General features: G+C 52.1%; 1 protein-coding gene across 3 annotated transcripts in view; it reads right to left on the bottom strand.

Annotated features, from left to right (window-relative positions):
- The window catches only part of CSNK1E (casein kinase 1 epsilon), a 23574-nt gene extending 23246 nt beyond the window's left edge, over positions 1 to 328 (bottom strand). For all 3 annotated transcript variants that reach the window (XM_041416905.1, XM_041416906.1, XM_041416904.1), the window contains exon 1: positions 99 to 328. The gene's annotated coding sequence lies outside the window, so the exon portion shown is untranslated. The remainder of the gene's footprint in view (positions 1 to 98) is intronic.
- Between the last annotated feature and the right edge of the window lie 11218 nt (positions 329 to 11546).

Raw genomic sequence — 11546 nt, 5'->3', positions numbered from 1 at the left:
CCCCCTCCCCCTCCCTCCGCGCACACAAAGAGCCGGAGGGGCCGCCTTTCCCCCGGGGTTTGCGCCCCAAGATGCGGGCGGGCGCCCCCCATACCCACCCTGACGGGAAGGGGGCCGTGTGGGGATGCTGCTCCGCCGGCTGTCAGGGGGCCAGGCGGCCGCGGCGGGGAGGATGACGGAGGATTGGGGAGGGCTGGTGGCGGCCGTGCCCGGCGCGTCCCTCCTTCGCTCGGCGCGGCGCGGCGCTGCCTGCCGCCTCCCGCCCGCTCGCCGTCCTCTCCAGCCGGCGTGTGCTCGGCACAGCCCGACGCTCACCCAGTTTCCATTGAGCCCCGGAGCCAAACCCACTGATGTCACCCAACGCAGCCTCGGCCCTCCTCCTCCTCCGCCTCCTCCTCCGCCCGCCGTTAAAGGCGCAACGGCCGCCGCTCCCGACGCCTTTCCAGCCGCCGTCCCTGAGCTCAGGCGAGCGGGGCAGACATACACGGGCTCGGTTTTGGGGGCCGCGACCCCCGTAAAGGTTTCTCCTCAGAGTGGAGCACAGCCCACCCTAATGGCAGCCCCCGCATGGGGATGATCAAGCGAGGGTGCTGGGTCCCATCGCGCTGGCAGCGGATGTCAAGCGGCGGCCCATCAGCAAGGCCCCACCGCGTTCAGGGCCGCTCAGCCCGCGCCCCTCAGGAGTGGGGGTGCCCCTTGCGTGAAGCACCTGCAAACGCACACAAATGAGGAAGCACGCACATAAACCCTAATGTAGACCGAGAGAGGTCCACGAGGCATCCACCACCAACAGATGGGTGCAAAGCTGGGGCTACCCCCCAGATCCCGGGGTGTTTGCAGGCCAGGTGGGCACAGCAAGTCCCAGAGCACCTCCGAAAGCCAGCTGAGCCAGGGGGAGCAGCCAGGATGTGTCAGATCTATTTGGGGGTATAGGAGCAGAGTCCAGGCTGGGGAACTATTTGGGGGCTTCTGGGGGATGGGGGCTGGATGTGGTGCTGTTGAGGGCTCTGGGAGCAGGACTGCAGGAAAGGCCTAGTGTGAGCTGAAAGGGACAGAGGGTCCTGTGGAGCAAGAGCCAGATGCTGCCCAGCTTCGGAGGCACCGGGATGCTTCACCAGGGTCCAGGAGCTGCTCTGGCACGGGCATTCCAAAGTCAAGAACCCCAGTTCCTGCAATTGGAGATAAGTATGGTGGGGAAGAGCTCAGGAGCCCCCATACCAGAACAGCCCTTAGGTGCTTCTAAGCCAGGCCCCTTAGGTCAGCTTCCAAATACACGATGTAAGCACAGGCTGTCGGCACCAAGAGGCCCCAGCTGCAGCCATGCTGGCACTGTGTGCTGCAGAGAGCAGTCATTGCTCCAAGTCGTACCAAGATGGGGGGCTGCAGCCTTCTGAATGCCACTGCTAGCCAGTGCCCGCACTGACTTGACAGTCCACTGAGACCTGGGAATTGTTCCCCTTTTATGAAAGCCTTTGGGAACTAGTACTGCTTCCCTCTCCCACTGCGGGGCCTGCTTTATTACAGAACTTTGCCTGCACTTGGAGAATTTAAAATTTAATTGAGTTTTTTGTAGTAATGACATTTCCTTATACATGCTCCATTGAGCCTATGTTTTTTCACAGCTTATGTAACAGTGAGCAGATGGGAAGGCAGGTAATAGTATGCAGCCACTGCTGGATCCAACTGGGTGTTGCTCTCCTTCCCTGGGTGGGTGCACATCAGCAGAGAAGGGATTTGCCAAAGCCCAGCACCGCTCGTGACTTTGCTGCAAGTGGCAGGCTGACACAGGCAGTGAGAGAGGTGGGCTCTGGTACAGAGCTGGGGAGGATGGATCTGAATCAGCATCCAGGAGAAGCAGCTCTCAGCATGCCTCATGGGAGCAGAGTTTGGGGTGACACTTCTTGGCCGGCAGGTGCAAGGTCTGGGAGGATAGTGGCCATACCAACTCTCCCCCTGTTGCTGACTGAGGCGGTGGGAAGGAATTTGAAGAAATCCCCAACCTAGATGCAGCCCTTGGGGATGAAATTGGAGTGTGTACGGACACTTCAGCTACCTTTATTTTAATCATTGACAGCTTAAAATAAGAACTCTTTAATTAGAAACATTCCCTTAATTGAATTGTAATCAAGCTTTTAGTGCTGGCTAGCCATGTGATCTATTAACACCCACCTCCCTCCAAGCATTGCCTAGTTACACCTCTTCTTACGGAGTAATTTTTATTAGGGAGCCTGGGCCAGGGACTGCTGATTTTGGCTATGCATGTAGCAGCCAGTGCTGCAGGGACCCTCTTTCCATCAGGGATGTCATTGCTCCAGCAGTGCAACAGGTAACTTCTGCCCCAGAGTCTGAAAAAGGAAGTTGTTATATATGACACAAACAGTGGGATCCCAACTAGAGAGAGGCCAGCCAGGGCTGGGTTGGGGAGGGAATAAATTTGAGGGACAAGCAGAATCCATGATCACAAACTCTGCTGGGCCATCTCCTTTCCTCCCAGTGGTCAAAGTGGTGGGTGGCTGCAGTATCTTTTTTCCTCTGTGCACCTCTCCAAAGAGGAAGCCCCCCTCAGGTTAGCACTGGATTGGGCACCAACCAAGGTACACTAAGACTCTGTTCAGACAACAGCACCTGGAAGGCTGTCTAACCTCCCAGAGCCAGCGGTGAGACACAGCTCACACATTCAAAACAACATTCCCAGATGAGGCCCCAGGAGGCCTCACCTTGTCCTGTCTGCCTGGTTTGCCTGGAAGGGATCTTTGGGTGCAAGAGCGTGGAAGGGAGTCCAAGCCCCTCAGCTCAGCAACCAGGGCCCTGCACCTGGAACACCTCATGTCTACCTTTCACAGGATTTGGACGTGGTCAAGGCACCCTTAGATGCTACAGGGAGTGCTGCTGCTGAAGGCAGGCAAGCAGAAGATGGGCTGCTAAGATTTGGCTGCTGTCCTATTCATGTGCAAAGGTCCTTGGGCTGTCCCTAGTGCCCTCATTGCAGCACTGTAGAGGGAACCCACAGCAACATGTCTTGAGCAGAATCTTGTGGGCTGGTGTATCCAAGGGGGCTACACCTCACTGGGCACCCAGCCAGCCTCTCCACTGCCCATGATGTTATTCTTCAGGTAGGAAAAGAAAAGAAGGGCTAGAGCTGTGCTGTTTATTCACAGTGTCACGGCTGGGTGGGTGGCCTTCCAGAGTCACAGTATATGATATTCATAGCACCTAGTAAAACTCACAGGAAAGCTGAGCTCCAGTGACCCAGCAGACCTCCGAGAACTGCCAGGTCGCATTTGGCAGCTCTGCCTGATCAACAAAGAGCCGAATCTCATTTCACCCACTCTCTGGAGAAGGACAAATTGCTTTGAAGACCAAAGTCAGTTTGCCACAGAGACACTTGTGTGTGCTAGGGAAGTGTGAACAATCAGGGAAAGAGCAGAGGAAACTTTGACACTGTGCTGAGGTTCTACTTCTCCAAGACCAGTGAAAGTAAGAGATGAGAAGCGAGAACAAACACATTGCCACCTGCAATTCAAGAGCAAAGGTACCTGAGGAGGAAGGTACCTGTGGCTTGACACGTCCAACAGGGCTGCCAGAGTTCTTCAGAGCATTGACTCACAGCTCATTCAGAACGTGCAGGCCCCACTCCAAAAACAGTGATCGATGTTCATAGGGTCTTTTTTGTACAACATACACCTAGTTTCTCAGTACTTTACAAATAATAATAGATTTGCCTTTTCAATATTCATACTGAGCAATACAGCAGCATTTTAGAGAAGATCCAGCATTCCTGGAGGGAAGGTCAAATGCAGCCTACAAGGTGGGGATGCTGATCTGAGCACTTTACCAGAGCACTCTGCAGTTTAAAGCATTTTCTGGAGTCAGGTGCATGTCCCCCTTCACATACAGCAGGGAGCAATAAATACTCCTGCAAATGAGACATCAGGATCCTAGGATAGCGCCAGGCTAAAAACAAAGCAAAATGCCAAAATAAATAAAACTTAGCTAATAGCTACCTCTGAAAAGATTGCTGTGAGTGACTCGCTCAGCATCAGGTAGGAAATCCGCAGCAAGGGCAAGGATCCAGGCCAGCACACAACTGCCTCAGCAATGAGTCATTCTTTTCTCTTCACACTTTTGGGAAAAAAAAAAAAAAAAACAAAAAAAAAACAAAATAAAACAACACAAGAACAGAAAGAAGAGATGATGCTGAGTCCCTGCAGAGAGCCTTCTTCCTGATACAGCCCAGACTCATCCAGAACACTGTCTAACCTGTGTGCTGCAGGTGTCCTGTGGAAAATAAATCTGTGGCCACATAATTAAAGACTCTACCATAATTCATATGCACGAGAACATTGAAGGGCAGCTGTACAGCCAGCCTTGGTGCTGACATTTCTCAGTGATGAGAAATGTGTATTCTGATATAACAGCGAGCAGCAATTGCCTGTTGTCCTCAACAAGGAGCAGGACTAGCAAGAGGTGACATGTGCTGTCGGGTGGCATTTGGGGTAACAGTGCAGGAACAATAAAAGCTGGGAGGAAGACTTGGGAAAAGACCCTTATTTGGACACTGGAGAAGTCTTCAGTCCCAGAAACACAAGCTGATATGGCTGTAACATGGCAGTAGCCCCTTTCCCAAACCACCCAGCACTTCCCTGCAGCTCGTGGTCTCATCTGCCTCCCAGTTCCATTTGCTGTTCCCCAGATTTTTGGTTCTCTTCCTTGAGTCTCATTCCTTTTGTATTCAAATCAGGGACTTTTATCCACCAGAAGGCAAAAGAGAGGTGGCTAGAAGCACAGGGAAGAGGAAAGCATTGAGAGATGCAAACAGTGCGTGACGCATAACAGCAGCTCTAGAAGGGAGAGCCCTCCCAGCTTCCCCCTGCGGTGCTCCACCCTGGGAAAGCCCATATGCTGTCATGACACCCTCAGAAACCAAAAGGGTTGGGCAGGTTAGCAAAGGTTGAAGAGTTTGTAGCTGTGAAGCTGTGACAAGTCTTCTTTCCATGTTTAACAAAACCATGTAATTTGTCTGTGCTAGTGGGAGAGAACAGTAGTGTTTCATGGAGCTGGCAAAACACAGCCTCCATGACACAAAAACTGATGTCCTGCCCAAGGCCAAGCCCTTGCTTGAAAGCCCAGAAGTTTCACAGTTTTTGTCCCCTGGGCTATATATATACATAGTCTAGCCCAGGAAAACCAGTGGTGGGTCCACATTTTCAAAAAGAACTAAATAAATGTGCCCAATTCCAGCTGAGACAATCACTTTCTATGGAAAATTTCTGCTCCAGTGGTGAAACTTTGACAAAGTTATAAGCAAGTGAAAACAGGGTCTTGAGAGGGGAAGTGCTGGCAACCTTAATAATAGGAGCTGTTCCTGGCCACACCTATAATTAAGTGTATTTATTGCTTTTTTCCATATAGGCTTGCCTTTTTTATCCTCGTGGTATTCCCAGCCTCTGTCAGTTTGCAACTGGCTCTCTTTATTACACCCTCCTGCTGGGCTTGCTTTGGCAGAAAAAAAAAATAAATAAAAGGTGGAGCTAATGGGGAAAAGAAACTAACAAACAGGAATATTTAGGTGCACTCTCAGGGCTGTGTCAGGCCAGAGCAGATGTATCAGAGAACCACAAGACAGGGCCAAGGTTCCTTGGGAGGAGCTGCACTCAGGGCTGAATCAGCAGGATCTTACTTGAAGACGTGTAACCCCATCCTGCTGTCCTGCATGCTGAGTGCTCTCTGGGCACCAAGGCAGCAGGGTGCCTACAGGGTGGTGGGAGAACCTGGCCCAGCAGTCTGGGCAAGATGAAGGGCCACAGGGGAGGAACTATGTCTGCCTGAACAACCCAATCGCCTTCTTTCATAAAAAGACTGGTCCTATGGGTGAGGAGAGAGTGGCGGAAATAATTTATTTCCAATTCAGCCAGGCTTTCAACACCATCTCCCAATGTTCTGATATCCAAATAAAGATGGTGTTGTCTCAATAGGTGGACAAGCAGATGGACACAAAAAAATACATGTCTAGTCAGGCACAGGGAGCAGTTAATTGTTAATGGATTGTCCTCTACCTGGAGGCTGGTACCAAGTGGGATGCCTCAGAGGGCTGTCCTGGGACCTCTCCTGTTTAACATGGTTATTGATGACCTGGAGAAGGGGATGGGGTGCACTTCAGGCGACGCTTCGTTGGAGGGGAAACAAGTCAACATCCCTGAGGGGATGTCAGATGGACGTAAGCAGGCTGGAGGGATGGGCCTGCAGGAGCACTGGGAGTTCAGCAAGGGCAGATGAGCAGCCTTGAACCTGGCAAGGAAGAGGCTCTGGCAACGATGTGGGCTGGGGACCTGATAGATGCACAACAGCTGTGTGGGACTTTTGAGTCTTGGTAAAATACAGAGCCAAGCTCTTCACAGTGGTGCTTGGTGGGAGGATGAGAGACAAGGAACATAAGTTTAAAGAAGAGAGGTCCAGCTTGAATACAAAGAAGACCTTTCTGTCCTCAAAGGCAGTCAAGTGTGGGAAAAAGTTGCCCAGAGAGGCTGTACAGTCTCCATCCTAGTAGTTTATAAGATCAAATAAAACTCCAAGTAACCTTATTTGACCTCTTTTCTGACCCTGCTTTGAGCAGGAAGTCAGACTAGAGCTGTCCTGGGGTCTCTTTCAAACCAAATTATCCTTCAATGCTCTGATCCCAGGGCCCCGTTTGTGTGTCTGGCGAGTGCCAGGTGTGTCTGTGCTACACACACGTGTGTCCATGGCAGCTGCAAGCCTGAATCCCGTGTGAAGGGTGCAGCTCAAGGCAGACAAGGTATCCCACAGATGTGATGGACAGTGGGTGAGGAGCACAGTGTGCTCCCAACGCCTGTGACAACTGTGCCAGTTTTGTGCACCCCGGGGAGCTCGCTGAGCATCACAGGAGCAAAGTGAGCTGGCGAGGAGCCTGTGGTGTCCCTGAGGTGGGACTGTGTGTGTGTGTAGTTGTAGTGGTGAAATGTGTGTGCAGCACACGCAGCAGGCGCTGCGGGCAGCGGGAGCGGGGTCTGTGTGAGCTCGCTGCTCACAGCAGCACAAACTGGCCATGGTTAAAAAGCCTCCCGTGCGTGAGCATCTGTCTCCCAGGCGGGCTCTGGGGCTGAGGGCACGGGACAGAACGCAGGCGGTTATGAAAGCAGCTGGCCCAGTCAGAATAATTCACGTACTGCTGTAGGAGGGACAGGAGCGATAAACAATGCACTGGAAGGCGGCAGGGCAGGGAGAATGGCTTAAAATGCGTCTTCCCAACATGCCCTGGTGGATTAGTTCAGCATCTCAGCCCAGCTCCTCTTTAATTCTTATGCAAGGGGTTTCTCTGGAAGGGACAGTCTGTCCTCGCCAGCTGAACACCAGGCACAGGGCACCGATTAACAAAAGGCCATCTCACCACCCATCCCACAGCAAAGGACGAGAGGCAGCTGGGACTCATTCCCTAGGAGGACTGAGGTTGTGTGTTTTTATTTCTGCAATCGTGCGGTTGCTCATCAGGGACTGCAAGACTTGCTCATCTGAGCCTCCCATGGCCTCCTATTCAATTCTAGAAGGTGATGATTAGTATCTGTAAGGCCACACATAGGCTATTTTTGGGGAAGCTCTGAGGCCCAATGGCTCCCAGTTCCTATGTCTGGATGTCTAGAGGCCAGGCGTGTCTGAGATGGGAATATGCACAGCACCTGGTCTCTCAGAACTACTGCCTGGAATTGTAGGCACTGGTACAAAGGTGATGGGGGTTGTGTGTGTACCTAGGGAAGTGCAGTGTCCTGGCAACAGCTCTGCTGCGGCTGTGGACACAGGATAGGCAGAGACAGTCTAGGAACTGCTCACTTGAAATGTCCTTCTTTAGCTGTACAGGAAGGTGACAGGTTAAACCCACAGTGTGGAAGGTTAAATCTGTCCTTTGGCCTCTGACTGCTTCATGATCTTGGGAAAGTCACTTTGCCTTGCTGTCAGCTGCCTCTGTCCCCCTGTGCTTACTTTCTCTCTGAGAAGAGAAGCTCTCCCTTCTCTTGTGACTGCAGCAACAAGCAAAATGGAGCCATGGAGGACATGAGGACTCTGGAGGCTTCTCCATGGGACAAATCATCAAATATTTACAAGGAGTCAGAAAACCCAACACTTTTCACAAATGGCTCTTACATTCTAACAGTTTACAATGCATTTTGAGCTCATGAGACCATCTGACTGCTGCAGGAGAGCTGTCTCAAACAGAGCAGTGGGGAACATGCAGCTTCATCTGGCCAGTACAGCTCTACCAACACACCTTGTACCTCCTCTGCAGCAGCCCCAGCTAGCTGCTCTCACCCTGACTTACTTCCTCCACTGACCTCACGCTGCTCTGTCCCATCAGCACGCACAGGCTTGCTGATCACTGCTGGCTCCTTGGACACTCCAGGTCACCCTGTTATTTATCCCTGCCACCTGCAGCCAGTCACCCCATGTCTGTAGCTCTCTGCTCTAGAGCTGGTTTACACTGCAGCTCTTCCCTGCTTTTCCTACAACTTCACACAAAACTGGAGGGGTCACATAAATTTCTCTATTCAAGGCAGCCTCATTGCTAGTGAGCATGACACTGTATCCCAGAAAACAAAAGGCACATGGTGTAACCCAGCAGCCTGGAGCTAAATGATGGCTCCATTCTGCTTGCATTTAATCAGATCATTCTGTGTGGTACCAAGTGTTCTGCTATAGGTCTGCATTGCCTGTCATGTGCTCGCACCCACTCTCCTACAGATTCATTGTCTTATCCCTGGGAGAAGCATGTGGAGACTGCAGGTCCTGTTATGAACACATTCAAAGTCTTCTCTGGAGTTCCTGCATCAGCTTCCTCCTCTCTTCAGGACCCCAGAAGTGGTGTGCAGGTCTGTGCCAGGCCCCTGGTAGACACACAGAGGCTGTTACTGGATGAGCACCTAATCACCTGTCAGGAGCAATTTCAAGCTCCTTATTCTCTTGCTCGTACACAGCTTCTGTAACAAGGCTTTGTGCTCCACAGGCCCTCAGCTGACTGTCCCAGTGACTGTACTGCTGGGACATTCAAACAACTCTATCAATGCACTACAGCCAGGGACCCAAATATTGCCCAGTCCCAGGTTTGAAGTCTTGCTATTTCAAATCTGGGGCCAGCACCAAAATAATCTGACTAATTTCAGAGACCAAAAAAACTTTCAAAGCTCAAATATCTTGTGTCACACAGACTATTTCAGGATAGTGTTTGTGTCCGTCCTGAGTTTCTTCACAGACATCTCTTGAGAGCTTTGTAACAAGCTGGCTCCTGGATAAGGGCCACAGCCAGATTAATCTGCCCGAGATACAAACAGGGGAAATGTAGAGGATTTTGTAGATAGTTAGCTAGCTAACAAAGATCATGCTGGAAGCAAGAAGGAGACGAGGATAAAAGCGGCAAGGTCACTGTGCCCTTGCCAAAACTTGAGGTTGTGGGAGAAGCTCGTTAGCTAGCAAGAATGAAGGAACGATAGCAGAAACCATAACAAGGTGAACACAAGAATGTAAACGTAGACGTAGTTGACTGATAAATGACTAACCAATGATGAGCTCAACTTTTGCAATATGCATTAGCCTTATTAACACTGCTATAAATGTGTGTGCCTATTCAATAAACTTTTGAGACTTGTTGTTCATCATCTGGTGTACAAGTCTTCCTTCTCCATCAGACATCAGGGCAGTGCAGCACATTGCTCCACTTTTCCTCTTTCCAGGCTGACCTGACATGGACACTGAGCCACTTGGGGTCCACATGCCCAGGCTGCCCAGGAAGCAGAGCCATTACCCACATTAAATGCTCCCTTCTGGAGGGGATGTGGTCAAAGTTAAGCATTACACTGGCATCCCACTGACTGCTTTGCTGGTGTTGCTTTCTTTGGGACCTGGAAGAAGCCCAAGGCCAGTCTTACTACAGTTTGCAAGTCAGGCTGTGGTTATCTGTTGTCCCAAGGGGATTCAAAATGATTGTTGCCTGAAGCTCTCAGGGCATTGCAAGCCTTCTGCCTGACAGCCCTCATGCTGACAAGGACATCTCTTCCTTGCAGCTTCACTGTCCCTGTCCCACCACTGTCCCTTGTCCCACCACCCACCTGCATGGGAAAGGCAGGCTGAGCATGTCCAATCAAGGGACTGAATAACAGGGAAAAAAGGGAGCAAATTTTATACATTGAGCAGATGCAACCAGGCAGAGCTGAGAAACAACTGAAGGACAAGCACACAAGCGACCAGAAGGACCTGAGTCTGAACAAAGGTCATCTCTGCCTAACTTCCCAGAGCTGGCATGGCTTTGCAGATTTGTCCCCAAGAAGAAATCAAAGTGGTAGCACATATCTGAACTGTTTTCAGAGTCAGTCCTGTGAAAGCTCTGTGAAAGCTGTGGCCTGGCTGTCAGGAGGGCTGACCTTTATTGCAGCATTGGTGGTGGGTGCTGGTCCTCTCAGAGCCTTTCACTCCAGATCAAAGATTTCCTCCCCTGAACCTCACCTGTGCCCCATGGCACTGCCTGGAGAGTTGGCCTGAGCCCCAGCCCAGCCCCACAGTGTCCCACCAGCACTGGGGCCAGAAGTAGCACTGGGTGAGCCTGGGGAGTCAGGAGCTGCAAGGATGCTGGGATCTGTGGGGATGAGAACAAGTCTTATGGGGTGCATCTGAGGGGGTCAAGGTTGTTTAGCCTGGAGAAAAGGAGGCTCTGGGGTGACCTTTTCACTCTCTACAGCTACCTGAAAAGCTACCTGTAGCAAGGGGAGTTGGCCTTTTCTCCCAAATAATCAGCAATAGAACAAGATGAAATGGCCTCAAGTTAGAGCAGGGAAGGTTTAGTTTGGATATTAGGAAAATTTTTCCCCTGAAAATGCTGTCAAGCACTGGAGCAGGCTTTTCAAGGAAGTGGAGAGGACACCATGCCCAGAAGTGTTTAGACGATGTGTATATATGGTGCTTAGGGACGGTGTTTAGTAGCGGACACGGCAGTGCTGGGTTAAGGGCTGCACTGGGTGACCTCAGAGGTCTTTTCCAGCCCAAGAAATCCTGTGATTCTGTGGCGCCGGGAGCCGCGGGGCTGCCAGCCTTGCTTCCATCTCTAGATGGTGCTCTGAGGCCGGCAGTGGCCGCCAGCCCCAGCTCAGCCTCCCTGCGCCGCGTCCCGCCGGCGGGAGCGCTCCGCGGCTGCCGGGGGCAGGCCCTCACCTTGCGCACCATGGCGGGAGGAGAAGCCCGTGCAGCCCTCCCGAGAGCTCGCTGCCATCTCAGCTGCTGCTGGCGTGACATCCCCGGCCTCGGGTCCCGTTCCGCAGGCAGCTGCTAGCTGCCTCCCGTGCCCGCCATCCCTCTGCTGTCCCCGCTGTCCGCAGCGGCGAGGCTGCCCCAGCTGCCCGACACCACCCCGCGTTTTCAGCATCCCAGCACGCTGCATTCCCTCCTCTCTCCCTCCTGCGCATGCAGCAGCAGCCCGTCCCAGCTTTGCGGATTTAGAGCAGGGCCGAGCCCTGAGGGCTTTTCCAATAGTGATGCTCCATTAGGGCCCAGCT

The sequence above is a fragment of the Onychostruthus taczanowskii genome, unplaced genomic scaffold (genome assembly GCF_017590055.1).
Source record: "Onychostruthus taczanowskii isolate IOZ18803 unplaced genomic scaffold, ASM1759005v1 scaffold53, whole genome shotgun sequence".
Classification (NCBI taxonomy): Eukaryota; Metazoa; Chordata; class Aves; order Passeriformes; family Passeridae; genus Onychostruthus; species Onychostruthus taczanowskii.
Note: the sequence above shows the minus strand (reverse complement) of the source record. Positions and strands in the feature narration are given on the sequence as shown.